The sequence below is a fragment of the Phasianus colchicus genome, chromosome 5 (genome assembly GCF_987193195.1).
Source record: "Phasianus colchicus chromosome 5, bPhaCol1.hap1.1, whole genome shotgun sequence".
Taxonomy (NCBI): Eukaryota; Metazoa; Chordata; class Aves; order Galliformes; family Phasianidae; genus Phasianus; species Phasianus colchicus.
In genome coordinates this window covers 16,621,483-16,642,682 of record NC_143440.1, presented here as the reverse complement: position 1 = coordinate 16,642,682, position 21,200 = coordinate 16,621,483, and the positions used below count along the sequence as shown (strand labels likewise).

General features: G+C 40.2%; 2 protein-coding genes across 5 annotated transcripts in view; both read left to right on the top strand.

Annotated features, from left to right (window-relative positions):
• Positions 1-21,200, top strand: part of TSPAN4 (tetraspanin 4) — a 392,906-nt gene that overhangs the window by 30,510 nt on the left and 341,196 nt on the right. The gene's annotated exons all lie outside the window — the stretch shown is intronic.
• The window catches only part of CD151 (CD151 molecule (Raph blood group)), a 169,630-nt gene that overhangs the window by 77,929 nt on the left and 70,501 nt on the right, over positions 1-21,200 (top strand). The window lies entirely within an intron of this gene.

Here is a 21,200-nt window from a genome sequence, read left to right as displayed (position 1 = left end):
CAGAAATTGAAGTGATACGGCTTTCTGTGATCTAAATTGACATCTAACCTTAGTTGGTAGGTGAAACAGTGCTTGAAAACATTGCTAATAGTAATTGCTTTTTTTATCACTTAACAACAAAGTTGTGTTTTAAAAACATTTGTTAAGTGAATTAGACAAATAAGGCAGTTCAAATGATAAGTGAAATCTCTACAGGTAAAGGAAATTCCATGTCCTGCATTGCATTTATAGTTGTAGAGACCTTTATTTTATAGTTTTGTCTTCCTAGAAACTGCAATTCTGAGGGAGGAAGTCTGGTTAAGAAAAAAATACCTCTGTTTAGGAAGAAGGGGAATTTCTGAGTGGGAGATTCATCCCACTTATTTGAGATAAGATCAATCTTTGACTTCCCTCAAGATGGAAAAAATGTGAGTTGCTCTTTCCTTCCTTTTGCTGCACAGGGAGTCCAGACGTCTCTCTGAGGTTCTGCCCTTGACAATAAAATAGGTTTTGTTCTGTTTTTTAAAACTATTTTCTTTCCTCTCCCCCCAACTTTTCTTTTTCCTTGGATGTGTTTAAAATTATAAAACTGGTAAATAAATAAAAGCAAAATTCAGTTTTGTGAAGTTCCATGCTGTTCAGCAGACTTACTGTTTGAGTGAGCCAGCTTGTCTGTCCAAGGTAAATGCCATCAAGATTTTGAGTGCTGACAGGAGGATGGAGAAAGGAAATTCCTGCATAACTAGACTGTCCCGTGAGAAATCACAGCCAGTTCTGCTTTCTTGTCTGCTCTCCCATTTCAGCCTCTTACCTGGAAAATTCTGAAAACATTTCACTGACAAATTATAACTTAGAGTAGAGGTGAGTTTGTTGGTTTTGCCTTTTGTTTTGAATTTTCAAAGAGCATCACAGCATTGTAGGCTGCTGAGCTGACGGAAGAAAGATCAGTAGGAGGACGAGTTTCTCAGGGCAAATTTCCTCACCCAGGAACAAGACAGCAAGGAACTGTCAGGATATGTTTTTGTTCACAGGAACAGAGGAAAAGAACTGGTCACCTATCAGTCAGTCTTTGTAGATGAGTTGTTATGAAGAATCATGGCTAACTCCAGCTGGTGTCTGGGATCTTGTGCTAGGCCTAGAGACATAACTAGGAGAGGGTTGCTTTGATATATTTGTCGTGTATCATCCTTGCTGTGCTACTTGCACTGCAAACCATCTTGATGATAGACAAAGAAACCTGAGCTTAGCATGTAAATGACCAAAAAAGTGATTTCTTCTCTAAGAAGTGTACTTTTCCCTTGTTGTTGTTGTTACTTTTTTTTTTAATGGATGAATAGAATTTCTACAGTGCCTTCCCACCCTGGCCCATGGCTGTCCAGAATAGTCAGTTGCTCATTCACATTGCTGCAGGGGTGATTTTGCTTCAGCGATGGACATGGAGTTGTGCTGAACTTGTGCTTGGTTATGAACTCTGTTTATTGCAAGGGAGCAATTATTAATGTGCTTTCATTTTTAAGCCTATTATAGCTCCTTCACTTTGATTAATTTCATTGTGGAGCTCTTTACTCTTTAGCTTGTGCAAGGTGCAAGTCTGATCATAACAAGTGTTTCTGTTATTTCCCTCACAGCTGATGGAGGAAGCAAAAGGACTATTGATTTTATATAAAAATGAGTTTAATGAGACTTAAAGGTAAGACTTGATTCAGGGCTTATTGGAATCAGTGCTGAATCAGTCATTACATTGCAGTGGATTTCAGGCTTTGGTATTTGACATACTGCCATACTGCTGCGGGGCTCAACTGTCTACATAGTGGGAGTTTTGGAGATCTTCATCAATTGTTCAAAAGCAGCAAACTGTTGTGTTGTGAGAGCAGGGAATGGGAAGCAAGCTAACCAGATAGTTAACACTGCTGTTTTTATTTCTGCTGCCTTCTCTTATCTTTTTGTGCATTTTGGACTTGAACATGTGTCCGTGTCTAACAAAGCATGCAAGTACAGGTAATGCAGTAGATCTTTAAAGACATTATAGAAGTTTTCAGAGATAATATCATTAACTCTGTGATGAGTTGCACTTTGATAAGTGCTAAGAACTTCCTTTTTAATTATAGTATGAAGAGTAGAGAACTGGGAAGAAGGAAAATATGAAACAAAAATAAGCACAAGCTAGTGATTCAGAGGTTCAACTGTATCAGCAATTGGGCTGCAACTGGCCTATGGGCAAGTCCTGTTCTGTTTTCCTTGTCATGTGTATATATTGATGCCCTGTCTGTGAGCTGCAGCCTTATCCTTCAGGAAAGAAATATGTCTGTGACATGGAGCAGAAAGACAGTGCTGCTGCAAACCAGCTCACAGCACACATCCCTGAAAGATCAGACCATCTTCTTGCTGTAATTCTCTCCACAAATTACTGCTGTGGTCAAGCTTTGTTCCTGCCCCCCACCCCCCCCTTTTCCTCTCTAAATGCCTAGTTCCACCTGATAGAGAAGTGTGTGAACAGTGCATTGCTCTCACCTCTTCAACCCTCAGGAGTTTATGTACAGAAGCAGGCTTTTTATTTACCTGAAAATGCCATCTCTTAAGTTTCTTTGCCATACAAGGTTAGGTGATGCATTTTCAGCTGAGGTAAATTGCTGTGACAGTCCACTGAAATTAAGAATAAATGTATTATATCGATAAAAGATGCAGTTAATAGAAATGGGGATAAGATTGTTATCCATGCATGTGCTTTTGAAGAAATGCAGCTACTTCTAAGGTCTCTGCGAAGACCCACTTAACCTATACATCTAAAATCTAGGAATTCTAAAGAAAACAGCAAAAGGGAATATCTTTCTTGGAGTTTACTCTTGTCTGTCAAGCCTACAGGATGAAGACATTTTTTAATAATAATAATGAATAATGATAACAAAGTATTGCTTTTCTGTTATGTTTGCTTTTAGCAATGAAACTACAAATGAAAGGAGCAGAGCTCATATACCTTGTAAGCTAAATGGAAGTAGGAAATATATATTAGCTATTATAAAATTTAACCTATCACCTTTCCTTAGGAAGGAAGCAGGTGTTTGCTCTCATATACATCATTCAGTTTAGCAGTAATGAACATCTATTTAAGTTGATAGCCTTAAACCTCAGTACAGAATTAGCACTTTATCCTTGATTCCACCTTATTTATTGCTGCTGCTCTACAAGTCCCCCCGGGGCTCATTTTCCTGTTGGCACAGCACGTACCACTTGACATCAGTGGACAACATACTTAATTCTGTGCCTGTGCTGCTGCTCTGTAGTGATGGAATATACACACATAGGCTGTCTTTCCTGCTACTTGCCTAGACAAAAAATAAATAAATAAAAAAATCACACTTGTATGGGAACTGTTAGGTGATGGCCTGAACCAGTGATTGAGCACCTGGTGAAGGGCTGTGCCAGCCCTGGGAGCACAGGTGTGAGCAATTCACCAGTGCAATCAGGAGAGGTAGACCTGGGTGCCCTTCTCTCTACCCTCATTTAAGGGCTGGCAACTGAAGGGGAAGCATCTCTCCTTGGAGACTGCCTCTTTTTGGAGTTTCTAGTGAGCACTAGAGCACTAGCACTCATTTGGGCTGTTTTCTGCTCCCTTGTGTGGAGGCAGCTGAGCTTAACCTCCCATTCACCTTTGTGACGTTCTAGAAGTCATCTTGTGCAGGTGGTGAGATTGTGCACAGCAGCATGGCTCACAGAGCAGTGCCTGTGAACTGGGATCTGGAAGCGTAAAGTATTGTACCTAAGAGGTCTTCCCACAGTTTAAGATGCACACTGAAAGGATTACAAAGTATTTACAGTGCCTGTGCTGTCTAGTAGATGTTTTTTTATTTTCTTTCTTGAGGGTATGTTCTGAACATGAGAGAGTCCATCCATATCTTCTCAAGTGCCTGTTGTGAGCGCTCACATCTGTGTATGCTCTGCTGCGTATTGTCTCCAGTAGTGCTGTGTGGGTGGCAAGTAAGTTCTTTAAAGAAAAAGACTTTTTGAAATGGCACAGATGCAGCTGTGTTTTTCCAGGACTTGCACTTTTAGCATCTGTGGTGTTAATAGTAACCTCCAAATCCTCGTTTCTTTTATGAATTTATGTAGTAAAATCTGTGCTTAGGTGGCGAGATGTCTCTTAGTCTTTATGCTTTTGATGTCTTTTTACCTAGTCAATGAGAGTAGAGAGAAACTGACATCTGGAGACATTTGGGAGGTGACAGCACAGAAGAACTGAAAGCCTTCCTAATGAGCTAGTGCTCTCTGTGCAGTCGGAATTGGTGCACAAGACAGTGTTGTTGCTGTTCTTTCTTTTTGCCTAGTTTACTAAGTGCCTTTGCCTATATGAATTTCTGAATATTCATATTTTTCTCCCAGTCTCCTGCAAGCTGTGGTGATGTTTTGTGCACTTGTTCCCTGTCCAAGGTCAAGGAAAATCAGTGACAAAACCAGGAGTAGAAGTGAGAATATCAGATTCCTGCTTGTTTGAGCGTAAGGTAGAAGCTGCTTTAATGGGTACTTTTTTACTTAGTAGATGACTTTTGGATACATCAAGAGAACCTCCACCAGCGACAGAGTAGTAGTGAATGAACTTATTAATAAATGAAAGACACGGGCAGAGGAATACATATGATTGCTTTGGGTAGGACTCTTTTTTTGCTTATTTTCAAATAGCATTAATGGTATGACTTGTACTTCTTTATAAGAACAGTATTATACTTTCAAAGACTTATTGTTCCCCCAAGCTGGGGGATGGAAAGGTGGAGCACAGCCCAGCTGAAGGGGACTTGGGAGAGCTGGATGGCAAGGTGGACATGAGTCAGCAGCATGCCCTCGCAGCCAGAGAGCCAACCGTATCCTGGGCCATGTCAAAAGAAGCATGGCCAGCAAGGCGAGGGAAGTGATCCTGTCCCTCTACTCTGTGCTGATGAGACCTCACATGGAGTACAGCATCCAGATACGGAGTCCTCAGTACAGGAGAGACGTGGCCTGTTGGAGCACATCCAGAGAAAGGCTGCAAAAATAATCCAAGGGGTGGAATGCCTTTCCTGCAAGGACAGGATGAGAGAGCTGGGGCTGTTCAACCTGGAGAAGAGAAGGCTCTGGGAACACCTGACAGCGGCCTTTCAGTTTCTAATGAGGGTGCTGTAAGAATGAGGGGTCAGGCTCTTTAGCAGGATCTGTTGTGAAGGGACAAGGGGAAATAGTTGCAAACAGAGGAGAGATTTAGATGTGATCAAACAGGAAGTTTTTACGGTGAGAAGCAGGTTGCCCTGTGAGGTGGTGAGTCCCCATCCCTGGAGACATTCAAGGTCAGGCAGGACGGAGCTCTGAGCACCTGATCTGGTGTAGGTGTCCCTGTTCATTGCAGGGGAGTTGGATCAGATGGCCTTTAAGGCTCCCTTCCAACTCAAATGATTCTGTGATTTAAAAAAAAAAAAAAAACAACAAAACAACAAAACTGAGTTATTTGGTATTGGTGTTCAAGAAATGGTTAGATTTAGTGGGACCTACTGGTGTTAGGTGCATGGTTGGACTGGATGATCTAGAAGGTCCTTTCCAGCCTTAGTGATTCTATGATTCTATCTCTTCGTTATCAGTATGTTATCTGAGCACCTCCTAGCATACTAAGTAACGTGACTTAACTTGTGGTTTGGTGCAGTTTGTTTCCTCTTTCCTCTTTGTGTGTTTTAGTTAACAACAAACAAGAAAATTGGTCTTACACCAAATACCAGTAGTTGGCAGTTTATAGAAAATAAAACTGTTGTTTTGCACCTCATTGGGAAGCATCTGCTACTAGTGAAGCGAAGCTCTCAGGAGAGTAATAAAGGATTCCTAGTAAAATGCAAAAGTATGGGAGTGTACCTTATAAACATCCTAGGTCACGTAGATAAAGAGTGAACATCAGAGATGATACTGTGTTCTCTTGCATGTGGAAGGTTAATGTAGCTGTGTTCCAACTGACGTATTTGAGAGATTTCTTAAATTTCTGGTAAATGAGGAGTCAGCTCCCTTAAGAGAATGCCCACAGCTCCAGAGAAGCCAAGCAGCTTACTACAAATTATGTGGTGTGTATATTGTCCTGTTAGCTTCAATGAGTGTACTCCAATTTTTTTTTTTATCTGGTGCCACAAATTCAATTCAGATTCTAATGAGGACATGACGAGAGTTGCATAAATGATGTCTGTATCAGCATTAGAGTGGTCATCTATGGCAAAGATTGCAATGTGTTTGTCTTACCTTGAAATTGAACATTTCAGTGATGAGGCTGAGCGTGCACTCTTCTCCTTCTCTTTCCTCTGGCATACAAATGTAGAATTGTTTATGTCAAACAGCAGAATTTCTCTAGGAGCAGCTGTGAGGTTTTCTCCAAACTGCCCAGTTGTTAATGTGTCTCCTGAATTGCAGGTGACTGGTCCATATCTTTGCTCCAAATTGACACAACAGAGGTTTGACTTAGATGTTCCTTATTCTGATAGCCCAGTGATGGGACACAAGTGTCTTAATGTACATGATTGGTATAAGTGACTAAGCAAAAGTAGTCATCACTAAATATTCTGTGATGACAGTTTCCTTCTGTTTCCTGAGTGACAACTCATGCATTCTTGGTCTGACCTTCTCCTAATTCCCTCACCCCAGCTGCTTACTGAATTTCAACTAAATGTGGTACAGGGAGGCAGAAATTGCAAAGATAGGAGGTTCTTAAGCAGTATGTGAATCAGGTGCACTCAAACTGGAGAGATATATTTATTTTTTTCTACTGTGGGAAAAGCTACAACACAAACTCAGCACTTACTTAACTGCAGCAAATCTATGCTGGAGAGAAGTGTTATGAGTGTCCTGGCTGTGGGGAAACATCAACTAAAGCTCCTGATTTGAGAAGCCTGAGAATTGAACTGGGAGGCACAGTGGGGATAGAAGTAATCTATTGCCTAGGGCCTGTTTTTTTTTTTTAACCAACAAAGCCTGGCAAACTTAACACAAATTAGTAGATTTTGGATTACTCATGACCTTCTTCAAGGTGATTGACAACACCTTATTTTGGTGAAAATGTTTGCCTGAAGTGTAAGAAATGTATTGTCCTTGTCTGGAGATATCCATCAAGAAGGCAAGCATGAGAGGAATTAGTAGGCGTAACAAGGATTATTATTTTTAGTTTTTGATGAGGATCCTTTGAGAGCGTGCTCTTCCTTCAGGAGAGAAGTCTGAAGTTTTTTTTTCTATGCAAGAGACTGACAAATGTGCTGTGGGATGTGAAAGGTAATGCAAATGTAAACTTATGAATATATGTATTGTATTTTGTTAATGATATGTATATGTTAGAAAATACTAGGGGAAATTTTCTTTCAGAGAAGTACAACTATATTTTATTACTTTAAAATAAAGCAAACAATCAGATCTCTACAAACTTATGAAATAGAACTTCCTGTAATGAATAAATCCAGCATCTAATTAAAGCAGACCATATTTTCACATTTTGTAAATTGGGGAAATACTACTGTTTTCAGCAGTCAGTGCCTGGAGAATGGAGTAATGTGGTTTGGCAAGCCATTCTGACTTGTAGCTGAAGACTTGGAGATGGACAGGTGCTTTTGGAACCTTGTCACTTTTTTCCCCTATCTGATCACTGAGTGTGATGAATGATCTTCCGCTCCTTACAAATTACAAGGTATTTGCAAACACTTGCATGTTTACATGTGGGAGGTATGCAGATAATTATTTTCTAATTTTCTTTTTCAATTTCAGGAAATTGTCATAGATTAAAAAAAGAAAGAAAACAAAAACAAAAACCCAGAACAAAAAAACCTGATGGATCACACCAGGTTGAAAAGAACATTGCTGCATTTGAACATTTGAATGAAGGCAGGTCCTAGTGAGCAAATCAGGGAAGTGATTGTTGTCTCCTGTTGAGAGCAGGAGCAAATGTTGGTGCCTTGGCTACATATAGCTGAATGAATTGCAGTGAGTTCCTTCACCATGCTGAGGGGTGTAATTAACAGTATAGAGCTGGTGGGAGGATAGAAATGTTTGCAGCAACATGGGAACTGAAAGACTTTCCGTGCCATTGTTTTGGTTTAGATTGGCAGCTTTCCAATAAAGTCAACCCACCAATAATTCATGTAATAAAATGTGGCCTACACAGGATCTACAAACAGAGGGTAATATGCTTCTTGGAGACTTTCTTTTCAGAAATAAAGGTTTTCTTAATTGCTTTAATTGATCTGGACAGTAGATATCTGATTCTATTAGTACATCTGTTGCTAATGAAATCTGTGGTAGCGAATCTTTAAGTAGTCTATTTTTAACAGTGCTGCTGTAACAATAATTTAAATGCTCTGAACCCTATGAACAGAGCATGTATCCTGATGGGCTTTTTGTGTCTGCTTATTTGATGGAAACAGCTGGGTGGCAGAGAACACGATTTGTAAATAGGGTTTCCCTATGTGGTAAAAGGCTGTGGCTGTTCACGCTCGCTCTCTAAAGTTTGTTACGAAAGCAGACCAGGTTGTATAGTATTTATAAGACATTCCCCTCTTCAGGATACTTTTGTTCTCCTGATCAACTGGCCATTTTTGCCATTTGCTATAGGCTGACCTGGAATTTTGGTTTGGAAAAGATACCCTGAAGCAAGTGACTTTCTCGTCCCTTATTTGTAGATTCTGGTCAAAGTTTGTTCAGAGAAGGAAACTTTAAAATACTGTTTCTTGAAGAATGATGATTTTTCTGCTGTGTGAGCTGTCCTTTGCCCCAGGGCTGTTAAGCTTCCTTTTATTTTGCATCTGTGAGTAATGTGCTTAAATAGTGAAGTTGAATAGCCACACTTGTGGGGTCTCCTGTCTTGACGTCTCCCTGCGTCATTCTCCAGATGTGGTAGAGCTAATGCTTCAGAATTAGTGCTGTGTAGCAAAGCTTGACTGAAACTAGGGCTTTCTAATGTTAACTTGTAGCAGGTGATTTACAGGGTGTGGAGGATGTAGCAGCATCTCCTACCATCTTCAGGTGGAAGCTGTGTAACTGTTCATCCTCCCTACCTTGATTGCTGATGCCTTGCTCCAGTTGCCTTGTGTGCTCTGTTGCTCCTCCTTGTATTGTTTTTTCTTCTCTTGGTATGATTTCACATAAGGATGGGAGTGCCCTGCCCAGAGGGTAAGCAACTCTGAGGCTTTAAAAGGCGTATAGAGGATAGAATATCCTGATGTGGTTGAGGTGCACGTATTATATGTTGTCTTGAACTTAAGAGAACGTAAGGTTTCTCACGTGCTTGGTATTTTATTGCATGCTTGCAGCAAGCATCCAAACATGTAATAATTGAAATTACTTTGGCCTTTGACAGGATTGCAGTTGTTTTATTATTAAAGGATTTCTTTTGCCAGTTTTGTGTTAACACACATCACCATAAAGGTCTTGATGAGAAGGCTGTTATTGCCATCTGAAGGCCTGCGTATGCTGTACGGTTGTTATACACAGGCTTTGCAATGTTCACAGCAGAACCTTAGAGTTAGCAAGCTCATAAAAAATCCTCTAAGAATTGAGAAATAGAGCATGTACAATGCAGCTCAATTTCTGTCTTGCAGTAAGATTTATCTGATAATCATGTCCTCAAAGTTCTTTAAAAAAAAAAAAAAGCTGGCTGTTATTTAAGGATTTTTATTAAAAGTCCTTCCTTTGGAGAGTTTAAATAAAGGCAGAATTTAATTTTAATTAAGAATTAACCTTCAACAGTCTTTCTTTCTGCTTGAAGAGGTGACCTTTATAAAATGCCAATTACTTACCCAGGAGCCTGCTATTTGCATTCTTATGTCTATATATATATATAGGTATATATGTAGATCTACATATTGTTCTATTATAGATAGATGTATATTGTATTTGCATTTATATATGTCAGTAAAGAAATGCACTTTAAGGCATGTTACTGGTATTTAAAATTCCTTTAGTTTGAGCTGTGCTGTTACACAGACATGCATGGAAAACCTGTAGCTGAGGTAGGCCAAGAACGTTCCACATGTTATATAGTTAACTGGAGCCCCACTAGAAAATGGGGCTTAAGCTGGGGAAACGTGAGGGCTGTAATCTAGAAATCGGATTGTATGTGTCTGAGTTATAGCTGTGCTTAGAGGCATTGATAGAAATGGTGATAGCATGCACCAGACCCTTTATAAGAATATAGTAAGAGAGACTCTCTGACTCCAAAAGCATTTAAAGTCACTAGGCTGAAAAATGTTGGAAAGACTCAACTGAGAGGGGAAATTGACTGTCCAGATCACGTTGTATGATTACATTTCTTCTAAACCCCTGCTAAGCATGCGCTCCTATAGACTGACCTGTCTTTTCTTGTTCTTAGATCAATCACTCATTCATGTGCACAATTTTCTCTACTCATACTAGAAAGTCTAGATGGGGAGACATCTGAAAAACTTTCCTTAACTAAGAAGAGTGTGAGTAAACACAATTTTTTGAGAATGTCTAGTATTCCAGTTAAGGTCCACAAATTAAATTTGCTTTTAATATGCTCTTATGGTTGAATTTCAGATATATTTAAGATGTGAACGGATGCTTAGTAAGATTTTAAAAGGCCTTGAACTTGTTTAGGTGCCTTTGAAAATCCCTGTGGGTGTCTATAATCTCAGTAAATTTGCAACTCTGTAGAACTTGTTGTTCAGCATTCCAGACTTGAACAAGGTCTGGAGTTTCTGACTTCTGTTCACATTCCTGCAGATGTATTTATTGCAGCTGGGAATATTCGGAATGCTGACTACAACTGTGTAAATTTGAAATGGGTCAGTTTTAAATCTGACCCTCAGTAATGCAGGCATACAATGTCATGGAATCATAGAATGGCCTGGGTTGAAAAGGACCTCATTGACCATCTAGTTCCAACCCCCTGCTATGTGCAGGGACACCAACCAGCAGCCCAGGCTGCCCAGAGTCACATCCAGCCTGGCCTTGAATGCCTGCAGGGATGGGGCATCCACAGCCTCCTTGGGCAACCTTGTGTCACCACCCTCTGTATGAAAAAGTTCATCCTAATATCTAACCTAAACCTTCCCTGTCTCAGTTTAAAACCATTCCCCCTTGTCCTTTCGCTATCTGCCCTTGTAAACAATTGTACCCCTTCCTGTTAATATGCTCCCTTCAAGTACTGGAAGGCCACAGTGAGGTCTCTCCAGAACCTTTTGTGAGCATGGGGATGATGGCAGGTAGTATCACAGGAAATTTTAGTGAATGTACTAATTTAATAAGATGGAATATCTCCACTTGTAATCTTAGGGTGTTTCTTTAGTTTTATTTTTTAAGTGGAAGGGCTAAAGACTGTGGTGTGAAGTGAAAGCAGTGTGAATGTATCTCCTTGAGAATGCTAATCTGCCAATTAAGTTTCACTCTGAGAACCAGTTAGTCTGTTATTTTATTCCTTTTTTTTTTTTCATTCTGCAGGGCTGTCTTTATGTAACAAAGAAAAATGGCTATTAACCCAATGCAATAGAATGTTGCAAATGATGAAATGATTGGGAAGTAATTGTCACTGAAATTTGTACTATGCATTACTAATTTTGTTCCTGACATTTGCTCCATCATGTCTTTTGGGCGCTCCTTATAGAAAGCAGAATTACCCTGAGTCAGCTAACATTAAGTGGTAATGTGTTTTTGTCTACAATATGCCCTAGATAATTGAACAGAGGGACCTTTGAAGGCTGAATTTAGTGATGCTTTAGCTTATTGTATTTTTTAAGTTCTCTTTTTCTGTGATAATGCAGTATGTTTCTTTCTTTGCTTTCCTTATTGTCTAATAGTTCTTTAGTATCCAATGCCGGCTCTTCTCTGTTAGTCTGTGACAGGTTATTTTGACAGCTTTGGGAAAAGATGATGAAACTTTGCATTTTTTCATTGACTAGCTCCTCTAATGAGCTTTATGTTAGGCCATGGAAGGGGCCTCTGGTGAGACTGCTTGTTCTTAAATTGTTGTGCAAGGTGGGACTGCAACTTGGCACTATAAAGACTATAGGTTGCCTTGTGCTGTCTCACATAGATCTGGGGAGATGTGCTACCCTGCACTGTGAGGGCAAGAGGCAGCAGTACGGCATGGTGAAGGCACCAGGTTGCAAAAATCTGATTGCAAGGGGCAGTAAATGTAGCTTGGTGGTGAAAGGGAAAAACGCTATATAAAATAGACATAAGACGACAGCTTATTCAGATCTGTTTTGTGTTTTTTTGTCTGTTTTTTCTTTTTGAGAGTGGTGTGGTATTTCAATCAATTCTCAGCTGATTTTCTCTGATCAGCTCTTCTCTGATAATTGCTTACCACACAGCCCTCAAACCTCATTAGTTTCAACAAATCCAAATGCAAGATCTTGCACTTGAGTTGAAGCAACCCTCATTACCAATACAAGTTGGGGGATGAAAGGATTGAGAGCAGCCCTGCCAAAAAAGACCTGGGGATACCGGCAGATAGGAAGCTGGATGTTAGCTAGCAATGTGCCCTCACAGCCCAGAAAGCCAACCATATCCTGGGCCAGCTTCAAAAGAAGCGTGGCCAGCAGGGTGAGGGAGGTGATCCTCTGCTCTGTGCTGGTTAGGCCTCACCTGGAGTACTGCTTCCAGATGTGGAGTCCTCAGTACAGGAGAGACATGGACCTGTGGGAGCGTTTCCACAGGCTACAAAAATGATCCGTAGAATGGAACACCTCTCCTGTGAGGACAGGCTGAGAGAGCTGGGGCTGTTCATCCTGGAGAAGAGACTTCAAACCTTGGTGCTGGGAATATGATTCTGGAATATGGCAGCCTGTCTGTACTGCTTCATCTCTACCATGCTGGCACCTTGCTGTAGAGATTACTTTTCCTGGTTGAATGCTAATGTTCTAGTTCTTCTGTCTGTTAATGCACATCGACCATCTTATCTAGGGTCTCCATGTCCATCCCTTTGGAGCAATAACTTGACATCCGGAAGTCAAATGGATGTCTCAGAGTACAGCCCAGCATTAACTTTTTTTCATGCTGGGTTTTGAATGATGTAAATACAAATAGCAGTGTGTATCTTCTGTGTAGTGGCAATTGTAGCAGTGAGAATAGTGATTTGCAGGGTTGAGACTTGAAGCTCTGCTTTTGACTTGCTCTGTAAACATGAAGGATGCTTGCTTTCTTTGAATGCAAAAAAAGAAAAAGATCTTATTTTAAAAACTACTGAATCAGTTTTCTTTCTGCCCCCTCCTCTAAAGCTTTTAATGCATTTTGGAAATGGGATCCTCTGCTGCTACCTATCTTCTTGTTTATGGCAAGTCTTTAAATGTTGCCCTATAATATATTTGATTTACATGTGACCTGCAAGAGTGCAGACTTGTGTATTTGAATCTGGTTGGAAGTCAGGGCTCCTTCTGTAAAGATGAGGATGCTCTACACGAATTAGGAGGTAGATCTGCTGTTGGTGATTTTCTTCAGTTACATTAGTTAGTGATAGAGGCTCCCCAAAGCTAGCAAGGAGCGTGGGTTGCTGCATATCTTACTACAACATAAGCCAAAATGCTTATGTTATGCTATTTACCTGTCTCTATAGCTCTCGTTTTTTTTTTTTTTTTTTTTTTTGCTCGATTGTATTGCAGAACACTGTGGAGCATGTGGTGCTCATTATGTATTTCTCAATAGGTGAGTAGCAGTCCCAACCTAGCGGAGATCTGTGGTAACAAAAGAAGTTGCCAAATCTCTAGCATCCATCAAACTGAACTGTTTGCAGGATGGGAGGCCATTCACTATTATTGCCCATTATTATCAAGACTAGGGACTGGGAGATTTAGCTTGTTTTCAATGATTTTGAGATGTTGAATTTGTTTCTTCATCTCTCAATGTCCAGGCTGGGAATGCTGTGGGATTTTAGAGGCAGCAGGGAAATCAGGAAGCAGACTTGATTTGTGCCTAGTTATGCAACCATGGGATGACTGCATGATTGTGTTTAAAAAAGAGAAAAAGTATACATTGGATGTACTTTGTTATAACACAGAACGTGTGGCTGCATTGTGAAGAGGGGTAATGATTGAATCCAGAGCAGCAGATCCACAATGGTGACTGTCATCTGTGCTGGAAAGTACAAAATTTCAACAATCCCTTTAAATTTAGCTAACTGGGGGAAAAAAGCATACAATTCTATTGTTGGCTGCTGTAGCTGGAGATCTGAATAGAGCCTGAAATGACACCCATACAGTAACATACGTTAAAATGAAACTAAAAGCAGTGCTGCTTCACCCTCCCTATCATTAACACACAAAAAAACTTTTATATTTTAAATGCAGATCACAAAAGGGTGATTTTTAGGTGATTAGAAGGAAGGCTGATTTTTATCAGTGTGTGTCCTGCATATGAAATAATGGTATTTTTAAATAGAGCCCTTGATTATTTCTGGTCACTGGGAGCTTGACTTACAGAACAAATATTTTGACAGTAAAAGATGCGGCTAGGCACAGATCTAAAGGAAAGACAGGTCCTATGGCATTTTAGGCTTTTAGAACAAGTAGATTTCTGACTTTTCCACCTTGTTTGTAATTATAGTGCTGGAAAGAGAAATAAACTGTCCTATTTCAACTCTCAGTTTGTATTTCAAGTGAAATATTGACATTTGGGGAAAAATGTGAATAAAAGATTCACTCTTTGGTACTTTCTGAAAGCAGTACTTGACACTGTGCTATATTTATAAAGCTTGAATTGACCTCAGACAGCCCTGTTATGTGGACAACTTGAAAAAAGAACCTTCTAATACTGAAATCTTGGGAGGGCATTGTTCTCAGGAATATTTAAGAAGTTCTTTGAATGTCCAAAGTGAAATATGGAAAAATTAGGCTGTAACTTAATTCTTATTCTTAAAACAAACTTAGTTTTAAAGAGGATATTTTTACAGGGGATTAAGAATTTAAAGCAGTGTGAAGCTTTGCTTTAAGAAAATAAACTACTCTGTATCCCATGGTGTAATGAGGGCCTTGTTTGTATTTTGGTACAAGCTTAGTGGAGAAGGAATAACAGATGCCTCTGTCACAACTTCAGTCGGACAAGATCTATGAAGTCAACATTAAAATCCAGTGCATCAGTGCCTGTCAATAGTGCACTGTTACGCTCTTGCATGGCCATGCTGGGAAGATGAATTAGCTGAGTGAGGAAATAGCTTTCTGGTACATTCTCCTGCAGTCAGCAGAGTTAAGTGAGATGAGAGCACTTAACTCTTCTTGATGATTAAGATTTTGAGGTACCTAGATCTTGAAATACTCTACACCCAAATAGGCTTGGGAGAAGCGGATTTGTGTTTTCAGGCTTTAAGGTGCATAGGGAAAAGTGAAAACTATGCTGAAGCCACACCAGAGAGCATTTTTTTCTTGTACACAGAACTTTTCATGCAATGGCTTTAATAGGATGTAATACACAAGCATCTTGTACTGCTCCAGTTCTGTAGGTCTCTATTGCGTCTTATATTTGCACAGCATTCCTAGCCTGAGGTAAAACAGCTCTTTCATGTTGTTCCCATTTTATCCCTTCAGTAGTCTTATTTTCTTACAAGTGTAAGATTTAGGGTAGGAAAAATCAGTAATGCTTCAAGATTATAATTATCGATTTCCATGTTTAATGTTGAGTTGTAAAGGGAAATTCTTTAGCTGAATTAATGATCAATGACACTGTTAATGCTAAATGAGTCCATCAAGATCATGTTGTTACCATAAATGCCAGAGGAATTAATCATGATTAGGCTATTGTTTTACAGTTGCTACATTGTCTAATAGTTAATAGTATTGATAAAAAGGAGTTCTGGTAGGACTTCTGGTTTAAAAAGCTTGACTCATTTAAATTTTCATTAAACTGTTCAAAAATTCTTGACGAATTCCTTAAGACAGAATTTGAAAGAATGTGGGTTTTCTTTTTTTGAAGCCTCAACTAGTGGCAAAAACACAGCCTAACTCCAGCTTTGAAACTGAATTAATGCTTTGTGTAGATCATAGTATCTCTGCTGTCCTTGCTAAATACTTGTATAATTTGATGTTTGCATGCTTGCATTGTGACCTCTGAACAGGAGAGGTTATGATCATTTTCCATGTATAAGTTGTAGGTGTGTGTGATCCTAGGCATAAGAGCCTTATTTGAAATTTTGCTTGTGCTCTCTAGGGCTTGCTATGTGCTACTTGATAATATACTTGGATTGTAGTTCCAGGGTTTGTTTATGAAGGATCTACAATACTTTTGCAATGTATGTCTAGAATACTGCGGTAGAAATGGTCCTAACATCCTCTTGCCTGTGACTGTGGTTTTTTTTCTTACTGTTTTCCTTGCACCAGATTTTTTTTCCCCAGGGTTATCCACCTTACTGCTGGTTCTGAATGCTGGCTTCAAAATGACAGAGGAAACAGAGCAGGTAGATGGAAGACAGTAGGAACCAGATTTGCCTCTTTCAGCAGCGTCTTGCATATCTGAGATGAAAGTACTTGTTGAACTGCTTTGTCTTGATCTCTCCTGGCTGTGTTGATATGCTCTCCTTAGCTGTACCTAAGCACAATTGAACCTGTTGCGCTATGTGGTTCAGACTGGCTGTTCTGATGATCCAGTTTGTTCACACAATTTAGCATTACCAAGAAGCTGTGTAAATTGATGAACCATGACACGATATGAATATATTCGTATATTGTTTAAAGTATTGTGGATTGAGGACTGGTCTCCTTGGAACATGTTGCACCCAAATAAAGAATATAGAGATCTTGTTATCCAGACAATTACTGGAATTCCAGAGTTTTGCCTCTCTTGAGCTAGATGTTTTGTTGATGTCCTCTTTGGTGCTCCAAGGAGAGCTAGTCATGCTCAGAAGAATGGTGCTGGAGCTTGCAAAAGGCTTGAAAGATGTGCTGTGATGCACAGAGTGACCAAAGATGACAGTTTTATGGATATTGTCACAGTAGCAGACCAGCTCATAAGAAGGCCAGGGTTCTTTGCTGGCCTGTGTTTTGCTTGTCATTAAAGGATGGATGTTACTCTTCATGTATGTTCTTGTAACCTGCGTACTCAACAACAGGAAAATGTCACTTGGTGACTATGTTGTATAACATGTGCCTGATGCTGTCTGCAGGGTTGGCAGATACATTTGTAATGCAAGGGGTGTCTGAGGACCCACCTATACAGCTGAAGTGTTTTCAGGAGGATTGTAGCTATTAAACAGCTTGAGAAGATCAGTAGAGTCTCCAGAGGGTTAAATGGCAATTTTGACCTTATGGAAACTTTACTTGCTGATCTCACAAAGGAAGTGTTAGCTGAGCTGAGAGAGAAATCTATAATGGAATTACTTCCAGCCTCACAAAATGTACATTGCAGCAAGATCTCCAAAAGTTGTGTGCTCCTTAAAAAGAAAGCAGGAGCCAGAGGGTAAACTGTACCTTCTCTTCCCTGATGGCTGCTTCATTTTGTGGAATCAATCTCTACTCATCCACACTAACGTTCACTTGCCTGGCCATGGGAATATCTCACAACACAGTGATTACATCTGTGATCAGGGGATAGGACTCCTTTTGTTGAATATATAACATATACTCCTCTAGCAGGGACAGTAAAAATGTACTGCTTTAGCTTTATCCTGTAGTAGAAGGAGCACAATAGATACCAATATCAGCTATTCATATTCTGCAATTATAACCCTGGTGATTTTTTTCAGTGAACTTTTTTCAGTAAAATTTTCTTTTTGGTAAGTGGACTGGCTCAGTCAGTGCAGAATGACTTTGATTAAGCAATGCTGACTTCTTAGCTAAAGGGAAGTACAGCTGTTTGTTGTTAAGTCAGTATCTTTATTTAATCATATTGATGCTTTCACGAAAGGACTGTTCTTCCAACTCATTGTAACCTTCTTTAATTCATTCTTGTGACTCTTCCTATGAGGAGGGGGGGACTCTGTATATGCTGATCACCTCTGCTGAGAGGTGGTTAGTTGGGTGCAGCTAACAGGCTGCACAGGGAAAGGGTGTGTTTGTTCTGAAAATATTCTTGTTACTCAATAAAGAGGCCAAAAACACCCTTGTTACTGTATTAATCCCTTGACAAATGCTGCTGACCAATGTAACTACAGCTCCATTCAGCAAGTGAGAGGTGGGCGGAGGTTGAGTTTGCATTTAATGCTGCTGCTACTCTGGCTTTTAAGCTGGAGTTGTTAACATGAGGGTAGGCCCACAGGGTGGAAGCTGCCTGCAGTTAGTGACTTGCGGTATGTGCACTGCTACTCCAACAAAAGCTCTTAAAAAAAAAAAAAAAATATATATATATATATATATATATATATATATATATATATATACACACACACACATATGAAACAACAAAAAACACTCTGAAGGAGTTAAAGCAGGGTGAGGGTGAAACACGGCACTGGTTCACTGGTTCTTATAAAGCTGCTGTTGTGCTTTGGGACTATGCAACAAGAAGAGTTGTCCTGAGCTGCTGAGACCAGCCTCTTGTTGCATGCTGTGACCTTCCTTACTAATCATAGAATTGCAAGTTTGGGAATGACCTTCAAGATCATCTAGTCCAACCGTCCTCCCACCTCTTTGTTGCCTGGGAGAAGAGGCCAAACCCCTCCTCATCACAACCTCCCTTTGGGAAGTTGTACGGTGCAATGAGGTCTCCTCTGAGCCGTCTCTTCTCCAGACTGAACAATCCCAGCTCCCTCAGCTGCTCCTCATAAGACTTGTGCTCCAGACCCCTCACCAGCTTTGTCACCCTTCTCTGGACGTGTTCCACGTTCTAAGTGGTGGTGTGCAGCCCTATGTGTTTAGGTCTCTATCATTACTCCTTAAAAAGGTATCAACCTCGTATTGCCTTCAGGTAGCTTCAGTGGGTAAATAAATGCAGGATGATCTCAGCTTATTTTGCTGTATTCCTCCTGCTTTGCTTCCATGTGTGTTGTTTCATTTGTTACCTGTTTTTTTCCTCCTTCACTGGACCTTTAGATTGTTAGTTTATTTTATCTTATAGGCACAACTGAAGGAATTTAGGAGAAATGGATCTGCAGGAATTATCCTCACAAATCCTCTTTATTACAGGTGCCTAAGGTGTCATGTATTGATGTGCAGTTCAAATCCATTAATTCACAAGGCTGAAGGTTGAGCAAGTGAAGCCTGGAGCTCTTCTGGGATGTCTTTGAGTGGGAATTTCTTACGGTACTCCAGAGAACTGTTACTACCAGTATGCACTGGGCACACCTCATCTGTTGCAGATTGAGCTATAACCATTTACATGGGTGACATTTGCCTGTGCATTCAAGTTGTGAAGTCCAGGCAAACATGATTGTTTGCTTTCAGGTAGAGGGAGAATTAGTGAGAGAGAAAATCTAGGTCTACAGCCAAAATCCTTCCTGACCTTTTTTGCATAGTAAGGAAGAATGGAACTCTGCTCTTAAAAGGGGAAAAGGGTCTTGGAGAGATAGTAACAAAAGATGCATGAGCTCAATTCTTTCTTTAGCTTTAAAGATCTTCTGTGATTATGAGCAAGACTTTTAGCTGACAAATCATTTTCTATTTTCTCCTAATCTTTCCTGTATAAGCTGTGATGTTTTTGAGGCAGGAATGGTGTGCTTTGCACTAATGGTAGCAAGCATACAGGAGGGGAAGGGGCCCATGCTGTGCTGCCCTTTCTGCTGCCTTGTGCCACTGGCTGTGTTGCAGTAGGTACATTGAGGGCATGAAAGAGACTGGAAGGTGTGGAGATCTGAAGTGGCACTTTAGGGGTATTAATTTTGGAGGAATATAAGGGTATTTTTAAGTATTTAGAATTTCAGATGTTTTCAAAGGATGTACATAACTTTTTTTTTAGGTTACCTCATGAATTCAGACTGTGCCTTTATTCGCATATTTTCAGAGACGGCATTGTAAAGGTAAAAAGGAGATCTCGTTGGTTCATGGAGAATGTCAGACTTTGGGAATGATGAGAGAAGGAAAATGTTTCTGAATTTACTTTGACTAAAAGCTGTACATGTGAATTGGTGTTAGCAAAGCCTTTACACTGTGTGCTGCTGCTTCGTAAGTGCTGGCAAGTAACACCATTATGGGCACGTAGGGTGGCTGGACTGTGAGTACAGGATACTGATCTATGGATTATTTTTTTCTTAGAAAAAGATACCCCCTGTGCCAGCTGTATTTAAAGCAATAAAGAAAAGTTTTGAAAAGCTTGACACAGTAGCTGTCATAATTTACTGTAATATCCTGCTGTTTAGGATAGTTAATGAATGTGTTACTTTCCTTGGATATCTTGAGCCAGATCATTTGTCATTATAAATGGGCCTGACTTCATGGAACTGGAGGAAAGTCTGTGCATTTCGACCCTACTTGAGAACCTGTGTCCTAGTGGGCATAGCAGGGCTGAGCAGGGCTGTGCAGGGCTGAGGGGATGCTCAAACTCCCTGGTTGCTTTGTTGGTAGTCTGAATTAGGGAGGTGAATCTCCAGTGCAAAGTGCTTTCTTTGATGGAAAGAGAATGACTTCCACTTTGAGACTCTCTTCCCTCACTTCTGCTCCTTAATTTCATCAGTATTTGCATTTTGCTCCAAGCACGCAGTGCAGGGAGGGCACAGCTATGTGTATATTCAGGTCTTGGAAAATATATTACCAGTTCCTTGTATCAAAACTGAAATGCAATTGCAGGTTTCTTAATCATATTTGCAGGGAACTAGAGGAAACTGGGAATAGGTAGTGGTTGATAAAAGTAACTTACAATGACAGACTAAGAAAAGAACTGGTGTGGAACTCTGACTGGATTCATGTTGACTAGAGATGAAATTGCACACCTGGCTTGGTGCTGGGAATATTATGACACGGCATAGAACAGAGATGAGAAACAACTTGTATTTCCAAGCTTGGATTTGTTTCTTAAGCAACTTTTAGCAACTTATACTTCACAGCCTGTTCATAATGAGGAACTACTTTCTTTCAGCCAGACTTTCCTCAGCTTCCCGTGGCTGACTTTCGGCTCTTGTTCTCAGCCTGCTGTGAGGTATTGTCCCCCTGCCTCATCTCCCGCAGGCTGTATAATGTTAAAGCAGACCAGAAGCAACAGGATGTTATCTTCATAGCAGGAGTTTGCTTATATCTTAAGTGATAGAAAGTTTTGACACAGCCACAGCATATTTCTGAGTTATAATCTCACCACAGGTAGCAACAGCAGCGTTTCTCATAGCTGAAGATTAAATACATGCTTTGGCTGACCATCTGCTCAGGGCAGGGACCACC